Source organism: Microcebus murinus, chromosome 8 (genome assembly GCF_040939455.1).
Source record: "Microcebus murinus isolate Inina chromosome 8, M.murinus_Inina_mat1.0, whole genome shotgun sequence".
In the NCBI taxonomy this organism is placed as follows: Eukaryota; Metazoa; Chordata; class Mammalia; order Primates; family Cheirogaleidae; genus Microcebus; species Microcebus murinus.
Window position 1 is genome coordinate 29,253,291 of NC_134111.1, and position 13,556 is coordinate 29,266,846.

At 39.0% G+C, this 13,556-nt stretch overlaps 1 pseudogene; it reads left to right on the plus strand.

Moving 5' to 3' along the window:
* Window positions 1-644: 644 nt before the first annotated feature.
* Window positions 645-3,976, plus strand: LOC105860230 (E3 ubiquitin-protein ligase Topors pseudogene; annotated as a pseudogene).
* Window positions 3,977-13,556: the final 9,580 nt, after the last annotated feature.

Here is a 13,556-nt window from a genome sequence, read left to right on the forward strand (position 1 = left end):
GATAAGAAGATACCTGTGCTTTGAACCAGGAAGTGGGTCTTCACCAAATACCAAATCTGCCAGTGCTTTGATCTTGGACTTCCCAGCCTTCAAAACTGTCAGAAATAAATTTCTGTTGTTTATAAGCTATTCAATTTATGGTATCTTTTATAATAGCTCAAACAAACTAAGACAGAGAATAGGATTCAAAGTTCTCTATATTTACAACCATGAAGTTACTGTTTGAAGGAACCCCAGCCCCTCATGGATACCATGCCCAGCCTATAAGCTGATTTGATGGGCTGTAAGAATTGCCAAGGGGCGGCCTAGAGATAGACATGCCTCCTCCACTGGTTTTCTTTCCAGTTGCAGTGCAGTATTAATGCAGGATTATGTGCTGTCATGTACATTTAAAACTTTACTTGAAAAGTAATGCACGGTTTAAACATTATACTGGCGTCTAACGCCTAAAGAATTACCGTTTTGCTCCCCGCATTTGTTCCCACATAGCATAGCTAGACATTTGTATGTTCGTCTTTGGCATAAACAAGAATGCCACCCACTATCTTATATAACAGTGACAGAGCTTTGTGGGAATCCTTGTTAATTAAGTCATTCTTCAAGAAGCCTATGCTCCTTGGGAAGGCAGTAGCTTGGTGATTTAAATGACGCTTCTAAGAAGAAACACGTGGCACGCGTTGCCCACCATAACCTACCAGCCAATCAGTTCTGCGCTCCGAGCCGCAGCAATTGTGAAATATGAAGCCCAAAGTAGGGCAGTTGGGTACGCGAGCGCACCACGTTCAGTTCTAGAACGTCTGCTGCGCTCACGTTGACGCCTGGCTGATTAGTAGAGGCTGGCAACGGGTCGCTTTAGACTGACGTTCTTTCTCTATGCATTTCATGTATTATTTGAGGGTTTTTACCTAGATTTCGGGGAGAAGTAAGGTGATAAACAGAAAAATCTTACCTGCTTGGGGGTCGAAACAACCGCTGGGGGTCTTTGCCCTCTTAGGAGGAGGGCGAAGCGGCCCCACCTGCTCCTGCTTCTGAGAGTACGCGGAGAAGTCCCCAGGTACGCGGAGAAGTCGCCAGGTACACCTTGGCGGATCCTGTCCACACCGACTTAGCTTTCTGGACTGTGGGGAGCTTGCCAGGAGCGCCCCAGCGCAGGCAACTTCCGAGATAAGCCGCCAAGGAATTGACGATGGACCGCTGTTCACCGGGAGCTGGCACTGGCGCACCCCAGCAGACCGTAGCAGCTGATGCATCTCCTGAGCCTAGGTGTCCTGTATGCTTGGATAGATTCCATAATGTATCTTACCCAAATTGCTGCTTACATAAGTTCTGTTTTCGCTGCATACGGGAGTGGTCCAAACAGAAAGCCGAGTGTCCACTATGTAAGCAGCCCTTTGGTTCCATCTTCCATTCTGTGAGGGCGGACGATGACTTCAAGGAGTATGTCCTAAGGGCTTCCTATGGTGGTTCTGCCGTTCGACGACGTCGCTCCCGTACAGCTGCGACAAGGGAACGAAATGTGTCTGTGCCTAGTGGTACCCCGAGCAGAAGAACGACTCCACCGGATACTGGAGTTCTATTTGAAGTGTTAGGCACTTCAACAAGAGGTAGGGATGTCGCAATTCCTGAGTTACTGAGTGAGTTTGTAACAGCGAGGCCAACTACTGCCCGTGAAATATCTTTGATGACAGTTCAAGAGCAAGATGCTATTAATTTTAGACGAGCTCTCTATCGTGCTGGTGCTCGAGTTAGAAGTGTCGAAGATGGTGGCCGCTCTAGGGATATTTCAGCTGAGTTTTTCTATAGAAATCCAGCTTCCCTGCGCAGAATAGTCCCCTGGGTAAGGCGGGAACTTATGGTTCTTTTAGGAGCTCGTGAACCTTCAGTGGATATCGTCCAGCTCATCATCATGACCAACGTTACTCGCTATGATTTGGAGAGCCAGGCATTTGTGTCTGATTTAAGACCTTTTTTTCTAGATCTAACTGAGCATTTTGTGCATGAATTTATCAGTTTTGCTCGATCTCCTTTTAACATGGCAGAGTTTGACCAACACGCTAATTATGATTACCCTGCGCCTTCCAATGAAGAAAGCAGCCATTCTGACTCTTCGGTCATAACGATATCTCCAGATGAGTCTGAGACCCAAGAGCCAGATATGGATGTGGCCACTGTTGGTCAGGCACCATGGGATGATGAGACACCGGGACCATCCTACACAAGCTCAGAGCAGGCACATGTTGCTGTGTCTTCCCTTTTAAATGATTCCGGAAGTTCAGGCGAAGAACTGGTCACAGGGGGAGCCATGTCTCATGTACAAGGAGTACAAACCAACGAGGACTTAAATAATGACAGTGCTTCTTCTTCAAATGATTGTGTCATTGTTGGGTTTATTAAACCACTAGCTGAGAGGACCCCAGAAATTGTTCAGCTCTCTTCCGATTCTGAGGAGATAAGCACTCGGGAAGAAAGGGAGACAGTGGAGACACAAGAACAGGACCAGCCTTTCAGTTCTGCTGATAGTGATCTTAGTAGGTCTTCATCTCCGCTCTCTCTCCTTGGAAACAATGAGCAAATGAATGAAGGTCATCCTGATTCATCGGAGGAGGAAGAGGAACCATCTACGTCGTCCTCGTGTAGAGACTTGAGCTCATCTGTGAGAGGAGACGGAGTATATTCTCCAGACAGCCATAGATACGGGAAAAGGGGAAGATCAAGAAGTTCAGATTCAAGTTCCCAGAATAGAAGTGAGCATGATAACAATCCTAGAAAGCATCCTGGGAAGAGAAGAATGAAAAGCAAAAGGTCCAGAAGTAGGGAAAGTAGCCCTAGAAGGAGAAGAGACAAAAAGAGGTCCAGAACTAGAGACAGCAGTTGGTCAAGCACCAGCCAAACTCTATCTCTAAGTAGTGAAAGCACAAGCAGATCACAATCTCATAGTGATCACAGTAAAAGAAGGTCACGGAGCAGAAGTGGAGATCGTTACTATTTAAGAAATGATTATGGAAGCAGATCTATGTGGGACAGGGATGACTATGAATCATCTTACAGGAGGAGGCCTCTGTCCAGAGCTCATTATCGCAGCCAATCTTCAAGTCCAGAATCTGGAATTCAGTCCTTCTCTCTAAGAAACAATGCCAGGGAGAAAACTAATCCCAGTGAAGGACAATATAACTATGATGAAAGGCACAGATCGAGGAGCCTGTCTGGTAACAGGTCAATGACTTCATCTACAGGGCCTGAGCAGGGGAGAAATGACAAACCTGGAGGGAAACGAAAATACAAAGCACGGCATTTGGAGGGTACTAATGAAGTGGCTCAAGCATCTCGTCAATGTCCTTCTGCAGTAAAGGAGACTGATTACCAAAAATTTTCCTCAGAATTGGATGAAAACGACAAAAATGAGAGTGACAGCTTTTCAGACAGCCTATCATCAGATGCAGAGACAAAACGCAAGAGGAGAAAAAGGGCCCGGAGCCCGAGTGTAGAGGTAGTTTGCAAAGGAATAGCTACTGATACAACCATACATCACGAAAGGAAAAAGAAGAAACACCATGGAGACAGTACTTCGCAGTCCCCAGTTGTAATTACCATCGACAGTGAAAGCGATAAGGATTCTGAAGTAAAAGCAGATGCAGATTGGGACAATAATGGGCCTCAAGACCCTCTAGAAGATGAGTTTTAGGCTCCTTCCTTGGAACCATTTGAACTAAAGATGGAGTTAAAAGAGAAGATGAATTTGGTGTCCTGGACAAGGAGCGTCATATTACTGCACTTACTAACAACTTTGCATAATGCCAGAAAAACTGTGCATAGTATCCCACCCCCAGCAACTTCAGTGGAACAAACTCTTGATATAAGAAAAGAGAGCACATCTTCCTATGATTTGGAGACCAGCCCATCTACTAGAACTCAGTCATCAAGGCAATTGCCATCTCCACAGACATGATTAATGTCAGTGTCTCTTAGTAGAGACTGATATGTCTTAAAATTATCAAAGCAACTCATTGAGAATTCTGGCAGTATGAAAAGGAAAAAAAGGAATAATGTCATCTACTACAGTCTATTTAAGATGACTTTAGTGAAAACTCTTTTCCCCCTTATAATATTTTAAGTGTTTTTTTGTGTCTTAATTTGTAGAATTCATTATTTGTTCAAAAAGTGTTTATGTCCCACCCTCAGAGATATGCATTTTTAAATGAAGAAAATGATATTGCTAGCAATTTATTTAAAACTTAGGATCCTTTTTAAATAAAAATGAATAAATTTTAGAAGTTATTTCATATTGAATTTTGTTTTGTGAGAGTTGTTTTGGAAATGTGTTATAAGCTAGGAGAATCCCTTTGGACAAATCTTTATGTTTCTTCTTAAAAGTTTGTATGATTCAAAACCATTTCTTCAGGTTAAACTGAGGCATTTTAATTTATCTTCAGGTTAAACTGAGGCATTTTAATTTATACAGTTTATCTTGACTTCTGCCAAAAAAATTTTACTATTTCCTTGATATACTTGTTAATCTGTACTGCCGGTAAAACAAACATGTATTCAACAAAAGAAAAAAAAAATGGTACTGACTGATTAACATATGGTGCTCTTATGGTGGTAGTGTTCTTCAGGGATTAGGAGGTTGGGGGACGTAGACTCACAACTGAGGGACATGGTGAGCATTGTGGAGGGGAAGGGCACACCTCTAACCCTTGCTGGGGAGAGGCAAAGATATAAATTGTAACCAAAATGTACTCTTATAATTTCCTGAAATAAAAAAAAAGAAAAATTAAAACAGTAACACTTTAAAACAAGAATAAGAAAAGAATAAAAAAAAAAAAGAATTGCCAAGGGAAACTATTTTCTATCTCAGGAATAAATTAGAACATGCTAAGGCTTTCTACCAGGAAAATTAAGAGAAATGTCAAACCTAACTTAACAGGGAAAAGAGTTATTGGATTATCGTGGCTGCTTTCAGTGTAGGCAACCCACTCATAGAACACTAACAATTCACCTAGCACTAGCTCCTACAATCGCCCCAGGATCCTCTGTTGTAATATCCTGATTCTTCCTTCACCTCCATCTCCTTCTCCACACCATGCCCCTAACTTGTTTTTGTGACTTCTGTAATTCCTCTTTTTCAACACCTCTAATGATTTTCAGTATGTCATGTTGCCTTGTATCTTGCAAACTCATAGCTCGGGGTATAAGAAGATTCTTCCTATCCTCAGCTCTGCCCCATGCTAGTCTAAGCCCCAGTCCCGCTTGCCATCAGCATCCCCTTTGAGTTCTTAGAATGGAATACTGACAGGACAGTGATTACAATTTGATTTGTTCTCTTCCCCAGAAGAGGAATGCCTTCTTATTTTATTTGCATAACAATAATAATAACAGCAGCTAATATGTCTTTAGCACTTACCAAATTTCAGGAACTTCTTTCAGTGCCGTACATATATGAACTCATTTAATGCATATAAGCACTTTATGAAGATGGAAAATTGAGGTCCAGAGGGGTTAAGTATCTTGTCTAAGGTCTCGTACATAGTAAGTGATGGTTCTGAAATTAGAACCTGAACATTCTGCTCCAGCATTTGTGCTCTTAACCACTATACTTTGCCATACACAGCCTCATAGAAATAAGGTAGGTGTATAGGAAAATACGTCGCTTCTTAACTAAAGTCTTTGATGTTATTTACCAGGAAAGTTGATAATGGGACTCAATTGATTAATTCAGGATTAGAATTGACTAGAATTGGTGAGTAAAACTGAACAATCACACTTCACAGTTGGGAAACTGAAAAACAGAAGCCAGAGCTTTATGAAGCTGATGAATAATCCTAACACCAATATCAATAAAAACTTGAGCAATTTAAGACAAATTCGAATGGCACGAAAGTTCTTCGTCGTGGTGCACCGGGCATGTGGTAGCATGTAGTTCCAAGCATGACAGACATCTGTGGGTGTAACTGTTAAATCATTGGAACCAAACTGAGATAAAGGCAGTGAGTAAATCCACATTGTATGGTGAGGCATGGGCACCAGCCGTGATGGGGCTCAAAAGCAACGCGTCAATAAGGCCTTGCTGTTTCCCTAGATTGTGTGCCCATGCTGGTGTCTAATGTTTGCTGGGGAACAAATTCCGCCTCAGTGGTTCTTAAAGATTCTCGTCAATCAGAAATTAAAAATCTGGGTAACACTAAGAAAGAAGACAGACAAGCCCTAAGTAAAGCCATACTCTCCAAATAGGATTATATTACAAACAATACTATAAATTGAACCATCACCACACCAGTGCTTTACTTCAATGTATTTAATCCCACAAGAAACATACAAGACAGATTTGCTTATCCCTGTTCCATGTGAGGAAATGCAGGCTCCTAAGGGACTAACTCAGCCAAGACTTCACAGCTAGTAGTATTAATGTTGGATTCAAATCCAGTTTTTTATGGCCTCAAAGCTTATGCTCTTAACCGCCAAAGTATTGAGAAATAACAGTTGATATCAAATACAATTCTTTTGCCTTATATGCCTAGAATGCTGAAGCAAGGAGGTCAAGAATTTCTCTTTGAGAACATCCATATCATTGTCTCCATCCATGAGCACTTGGCAGTAATTGTGTACAACCTTTAAGAGTAATCTTCTCTTTTTACCTCTACTGCATTCCTTTTACTCTCCCATCTATAGCATAAGCCAGGTAGAATAGGCAGAGCCTAAGAGGAGTTTGTAGAATTAAAATACATCCTGAAATGTCATTGACTTAAGCTATTGTGATCTGCTTTTATGACAACCCAGGCTAAAACAGATGTAGGCTCTGTGTTCTTGCATGCCATTAACATGTTTCCTAACAGACTAGAGAAGGGGCATATTGATGGGTTTAGCTTGGGGGGAAAGGGAGGGAGTCTTTGACCTTTAGGCAGTCTGTGACTTTTTACACTGACGTCAGGCCTCCCACCCAAATGCCCTTCGAATAACCCGTTCCCAGGCAAGGTAGCGTGAGAAGAAACTAAACGTTGATAGGTGACATTTAGAAGTGTCCTGAAAACTATGTGGAGAGAAAATGACTTCTCAGACTTCTCCTGTGTCACTATGGTCTATATGTCACCCTCAGAACATGTTTGAGAGCCTCAGGCTGTGGCAAGCTTATTGTGCAGCTTGGCACAATGCCGTGATTGTGTGGCTATCGCCCCCTTAAGATTCATATCACAGGCAGGATATGAATATGTCCCAAGCAGGGTTTGACAGCTGTATCTGGGCTTTCTAAATCAGAGATAGAAACAGATATGATCTGCATAGCCTCCTTTTCGTGTTATGTTTCCAAGTGAGTGGGTTGCCTTTCATGTTACACAACCAACCCCAACAAGTTACCCAGCCTTGCACCTCACACAGCCTTGCCCAGCCCCGCCTTGCTGGCCACTGCCATCTTTCTGTAACCATTTTCCAAGATACTGAGAATCACGTCCACATCCTGAAGACCTGATAGGTCCTAGGGTGCTTAGCAGCCTAACAAAGGACAACTCTCAGTTACATATTAACAGAAGAAGGAACTCAGGCTCCTGGAAAATAAACAACACTGTTCTAACAAATTCAAAAAATATCCCAGTATCGTATAGGCCATCCATTTATTCAACACATATTTTTCTGGGGTGGGTTCTCCATGAGCTGGGCCCAATAGTGGATGCCTGGGGGTGCCATGTTAAGCAATCACAATCCTTAGAGAGCTTGCAATGAGGGTAACAATCTGATACAGAGAACCTCAATGGAATGTAATGAGAGGTAAGCGAGGAGTACTATAGCCAGGCAAGAAATAACAAGTGAGGCAAGTGTATAAAAATATTCTCTTATTCTCTTCAGTAGGAGCTAAAACAGATAAGATATATAAACACTGAGTGGGTTTATCAAAAGCAAGAGCCAGTGAGTCTTCCCCTTTCTTCTCATACCAACATGATTCATAACACGAGTCCATCTCCCAGATAACAGGTTGTACCAAGGATGGACACCTGAGAGAAAGACAATTTTGTGACCTCTATGAGGCTAGAAAAGACAATAATGTATTAGAAGGCCTGTAACACCCCCTCCCAAAATATTATATGAACCAATCCAATTCTCTCTCCCTCTTAGGAAATTTAACTGAGAAATGAGAAGGATTTGTCAGTTGGTATTGGGGGGCAGGAATAGAACGCACCACTAGGAGTGTGGCTATGAGCTGTTAATAGTGGGTACGTGACTGAGTCTCACATGGTTTTTCTAAAATCCCAAACGTGTTTGCAAATCCAGGGTCTCACCCGGAGCTTCCGTTTCCCGTGAAGCGTGGCTGCACTTCCTCTCCTGTCTGTGGGTCCTCGTGAGGTCATGGCTCCCTTATCAATACTCTCCACAGCTCTCCCTGAGAGGAGCTAGCCTGAATTTTTTGTGTTCCTTATAATGAAGGAGCTCAATAGATGGGCCTGAGTGAAAATAATGTCAAATTTAGTCAGTTGAAATTATTTTTTTAATTTATCAATTTTTGTGCAAAACCACACAAATAAGTCAGTAATCTCCAAATGAAATTTTCCCCAATCCCACCAGACTCCTTCCAAGAAGCCAATATAGAGTGATCTCTACATCTTTCTTTAAACTTAAAAATATTATACATATTAAATACATAATTATATACTCATACATAAGGTCTTTTTTGGTTTGTGGACATTAAATTTATAATATATTTATTTTAAGCTCTTTCTGAGACTATTTAGGGATGGTTTCATGCTGTTAGAGCAAAAAAAAAATGCTAGATTTGATTTACAATTTTTTCACTGTTTCTCCATAAGATTGTATAGAAGTCAACTCAACTTCAGCTTTCCCTGAATTAGAGCTCCCACCTCTTCATTAAAGACAAAAGGCAATAATGTATCTTTGTGTTTGGTGTTGTCCTAAGTAAATTTTTAAAATTCCATGCTTTTACTATAGATGCGCACACAGCAAATAAATAAATAAATAAATACCTGGCAATAACCTAGGAGTGGTAACCATGTGCTCAGCGGAACATAGTTAGAAAATAACACCTGCAGCCCCACCCACCCTCACACACCCAATACAACAAGATAAAGACAAATACAAGGCCGGGCGCTGTGGCTCACGCCTGTAATCCTAGCTCTTGGGAGGCCGAGGCGGGCGGATTGCTCAAGGTCAGGAGTTCAAAACCAGCCTGAGCAAGAGCGAGACCCCGTCTCTACTATAAATAGAAAAGAAATTAATTGGCCAACTGATATATATATATATAAAAAAAGAAAGACAAATACATACCCAAGATGAGGGCCAACATAGTATATTATAAATTACCAGGAGGAGAAATCTTTCTTGGTCCCAACTATGATTCTACATGCGATTTGAGCAAATTGTTCAACATCTTGGCTCTTAGATTGGTCATATATAAAATTTAACTCAATAAGTTTTGGTAACTACATGTCCCTCTGTGCTAGGCATTAGGTATTGAGGAACAAAAGGATTAGGACAGAATTTCTACCCTTAAATAGCCTGCAATCCCAGTAACAACAGGATAGTGCTGTGAATAATAAAGTATAACAAAATATACCCAGGGTGTTCTCACAGCCAAAGGGAAAATGTTATGCAGCTCCAAAGAAAGAGAACATCGTCTGCCTGGGGGCCTTGGAGTTGGGGAAGGTTTAGTAGAGGCTGTTTCTGCTTAGCATGGACTTGAGTTTGAAGATCACTTAATAGAGTAAGAGAGTTAGGCTGGGGAACCTATGAGAACCCTTCCTCCTCTGACTGCTTTTGAGCTTATGAGACAAAAATCTGTGACATAGGTTATGTTTCCTCCCTCTGACATACACAAAATCAGGATACAGTTGTGTAGCTAGCACCTGAGATTGGGAATAATATCTGATGAGCAGGACAATTCTGCTTGTGTTTTCTCTGTAGTGTATCCATTTCTTCTTCACATGTTCCTACCCCCTCATTGATAAACCATAGTCCACGAGCACCTGAGACAAGAGATAAAATGAGCTTCTCTTAGGTTTCATGCAGCTTCCACTGCATTTTATCCTCTTGGATACGCGAATGGAGAAGAGATGCTATTGACACAGTGTTCTGTTATTAAGGACACAGATGGTAGAGTTAGGCTTGAATGTTGGCTTCATTATTTACTGCCAACATGCCTTTGAACAAGTTATCTGACTTCTCTGTCAGTGGTTTCTGTTTTTCTTTAATATGAAATTGAGATAAAATTTAAAATACAGTGCTGTTAGAGGATTGAATTAAACAATTTATGTAAGTTCTTACCTTCTGGAACATAAATCAGATGCTAGTAAATGATGGAGGTCATGATAATGATGGTGATGATGACCATTGCACACACAATCTCCCAGTTCTCCAAGATCCCCAGAAAATCAGGGATAGATGTCAGTAGATACACTCTCTGTTCTGCTGCTTTCTTACCTGCTGTTATTGGCCTACTGATGTTAGCCTTCAAGAACTTCAGGATTCCCAGTAGTAGTAATTCTGGAAGTGAAAGTCTAGGGCTTAATATCTTTCCTCTCTGTCTGTAATTATTCCCCTAGGTTCTAGTGCCTTACATTGGCACCCTAGAAGGAGTCACTAATAATCTCACAGAAAAACAAAGAGGAAAGGCAGAAATTTGATCATAGTAATGAATTAGTACATACAACCTCCAAGGTAATTGGACTCAGCCCTCTGAACTCGAATGTAAATTTTATATTTCAGTAGACACTTTCACTGTGTCTTCAGCTCATTTCCATATCAGAAAACACAAATCATTTTATTATCTTACTGGGCACAATAATACTTTTCAAATTGATAGTCTATCTCTTGAATAAACTGATACATGTATATGCACACACACAAATATATGTATATGTATATATGTGTATATATATCTATATGTGTGTATGATTTATACATATAATTTATATATTTATGTTTTATTATTACATAATAAAATGTCTTAAAACAATGTCTTAAAACAAATGAGTTAATAACAAAAAATCTAGAATGAACTTCACTATGAATTCAACTTTTTAACTGAACAGTAGACTCAGGAATGTTTTCTAAAAATTTAGAAACTTAAAAAACAGACATATATTTGTAACAAAACTGCAAACATCAAAATAGTGCCCAAACCAACTTTCAGACAAACTTGTATTTTCATGCTACGGAAGTATATACTGACTCTGCCTGAGAAGTAGAATATCAGTAAGGCAAAAAGCCAGAGAAGCCTGTGGTCCACTTCTAGTTTTGTGGCAAAGAGACTTACATTTAGCCCTTGACTTCCCTTCCCTTCACTGATCTCCACCAAAGGTTCTTTTAGGGTCCATCATTGTACTGGCATATTTTCTTGCCAAGACCTTTTTTTCTCCTCAATACCGTAAAAGTTGTTAAAAATTGGCATGCATAGTTTTATACTCCCAAGACAGGAATCGTAGGAAGATGCCAGGAAAAAAATAAAAAAGAATTTAAGAGATTTCTCTGGGCAGCATGAACTTGGCCTGGTTCTCCTTGTTGGGCCTGACTCATAAAATAAGATCTCTCAACTCTTCGAGAATGCCTATTGAGAAATGAGTGTGTGGGAAAAAGATATCAAACACGAGTGTAGCTAGCCCAGTCCTGTGATCCACTAAGATAAATCTGTGCCTTTATTTCTCCCCTTGGCAAGCCTTGTTCCAAATGTGGTTGAAAAGGTTTACATTGTGTAATTTATGCAAATCTACTCACTTGTGCAATAAGAGCCATCAGTGAAACACATCTGCGGGCAAAAGAGAGAAACTATTTTAATACCTTATGCAAGTACTCTATTGAAACTATCATGATTATAATTATAATCATTTCCATAATAGAAAATAAATACCACTATTTATTCAATCACTAGAATCATTTGCTTGTTTTATCAGCCAAAGTTTTCTTATACAAGAGCTAAAAGTGAAACTATCAGTCTCATATAAAACTTTTTTTTAATAACAGCTTTATTGAGATATAATTTACATACCATGAGATTCACAACTTTAGAGTATAAAGTTAAGCATTTTTAGTATATTCACCATGACATGAAACCTTCATCATTAATGAATTTCAGACTATATCACCACTACAAAGAGTTCCCATACCTATTACAATCACTCCTCATTCCCCCTCACCAATCTCACTACAACCATTAATATTTCATTTATTGTTATTATTCTAGAAATTTGATATAAATGGAATTATACAATATGCAGACTTCTGTTCCTGTTTTTTTCACATAGCATAATGCTTTCAAGGTTTATCCTTGTCATATCCTATTATCAGTAATTCATTTCTTTTTATGGCTGAGTAATATTCCACTGTATAGATACACCACATCTTGTTTATCATTTTATCAGTTAATAGACATTTGGGTTGTTTCTTTTTTATTTTTTACTATTATATATAATGCTGCTATAAACTTTCATGTAAAAGTTTTATATGGAAAAATGTTTTCAATTCTCTTTTTTTTGTAACTAGAAGTAGATTTTCTAGATTGTATAGTAGCTATGTTTGATACTTTGAGGAACTGCCAAAGTATTTTCCAATCTGATCACATCATTTCATAATCCTACTGACAATAGATGAAAGTTCCAATTTCTCCACATTTTCATCAACACTATCTTTTTTATTTTGGTCATACGAGTAGGTATGAAGAAGTATCTCAATGTGATTTTGATTTATATTTGTCTTAAGACTAATGACATTAACTATAATTTCATTTGATCTTCTGTGTAGTTGTTTTTCCCATTACTAAAAATGAGCTATTAAACTCTTCAGTAATTATTATAGAAAGGTATATTTCTCCCTTCATTTCTGCCAGTTTTTTTTTTACCTTTATAAGGTTTTTATTTAGAAATGTACAATAACAAGTTTAAATATAGATTACTGTACATTTCTGCCAGTTTTTTTCTTCATGTATTTTGAGGTTGTTTTGTTAGGTGTATATATGTTTATAATTGCTGTTTTTCCAAATGACTTGACCCTTTCTTTGTTATAAAATGCCTTTCCTATCTCAAGTAACTTTTTGTCATACATTATGTTTTATCTGATATTGATATAGAAACACTAGTTCTTTGTATGATATATCTTTTTTTCCATTCTTGAACTTTCAACTTACTTGTATCTTTGAATCTAAATGTGGCTCTTGTAGACAGCATATATTTAGATCATGTATATTTTTATCCATTTATCCATCTTTGATATTTGAGTGCAATGTTTAATCCATTTACATATAATGTAATTAATGATAAATTTGGCTTGGCACCTGACATTTTTTGTGTTTTGTATACTTTTTATTTCTCTATTTCTCTATTATTGCTTTTTAATGTTATTAATAGCTATTTTCTAGTGTTATTAATAGCTATTTTCTACCATTTTAATTCTCATGTCATTTCTTTTACTATATTGTTGAGCCATTTTCCTAGTGGTTGCCCTGGAGATTCCATTAACATCTTAACTTATAACAATGTAGTTCAGATAATAGCAGTTTATTTCAGCGGTATATAAAATCTCTGCTACTTTATAGCTTCATTTATCCCCTTACTTTGTGCTATTATCAT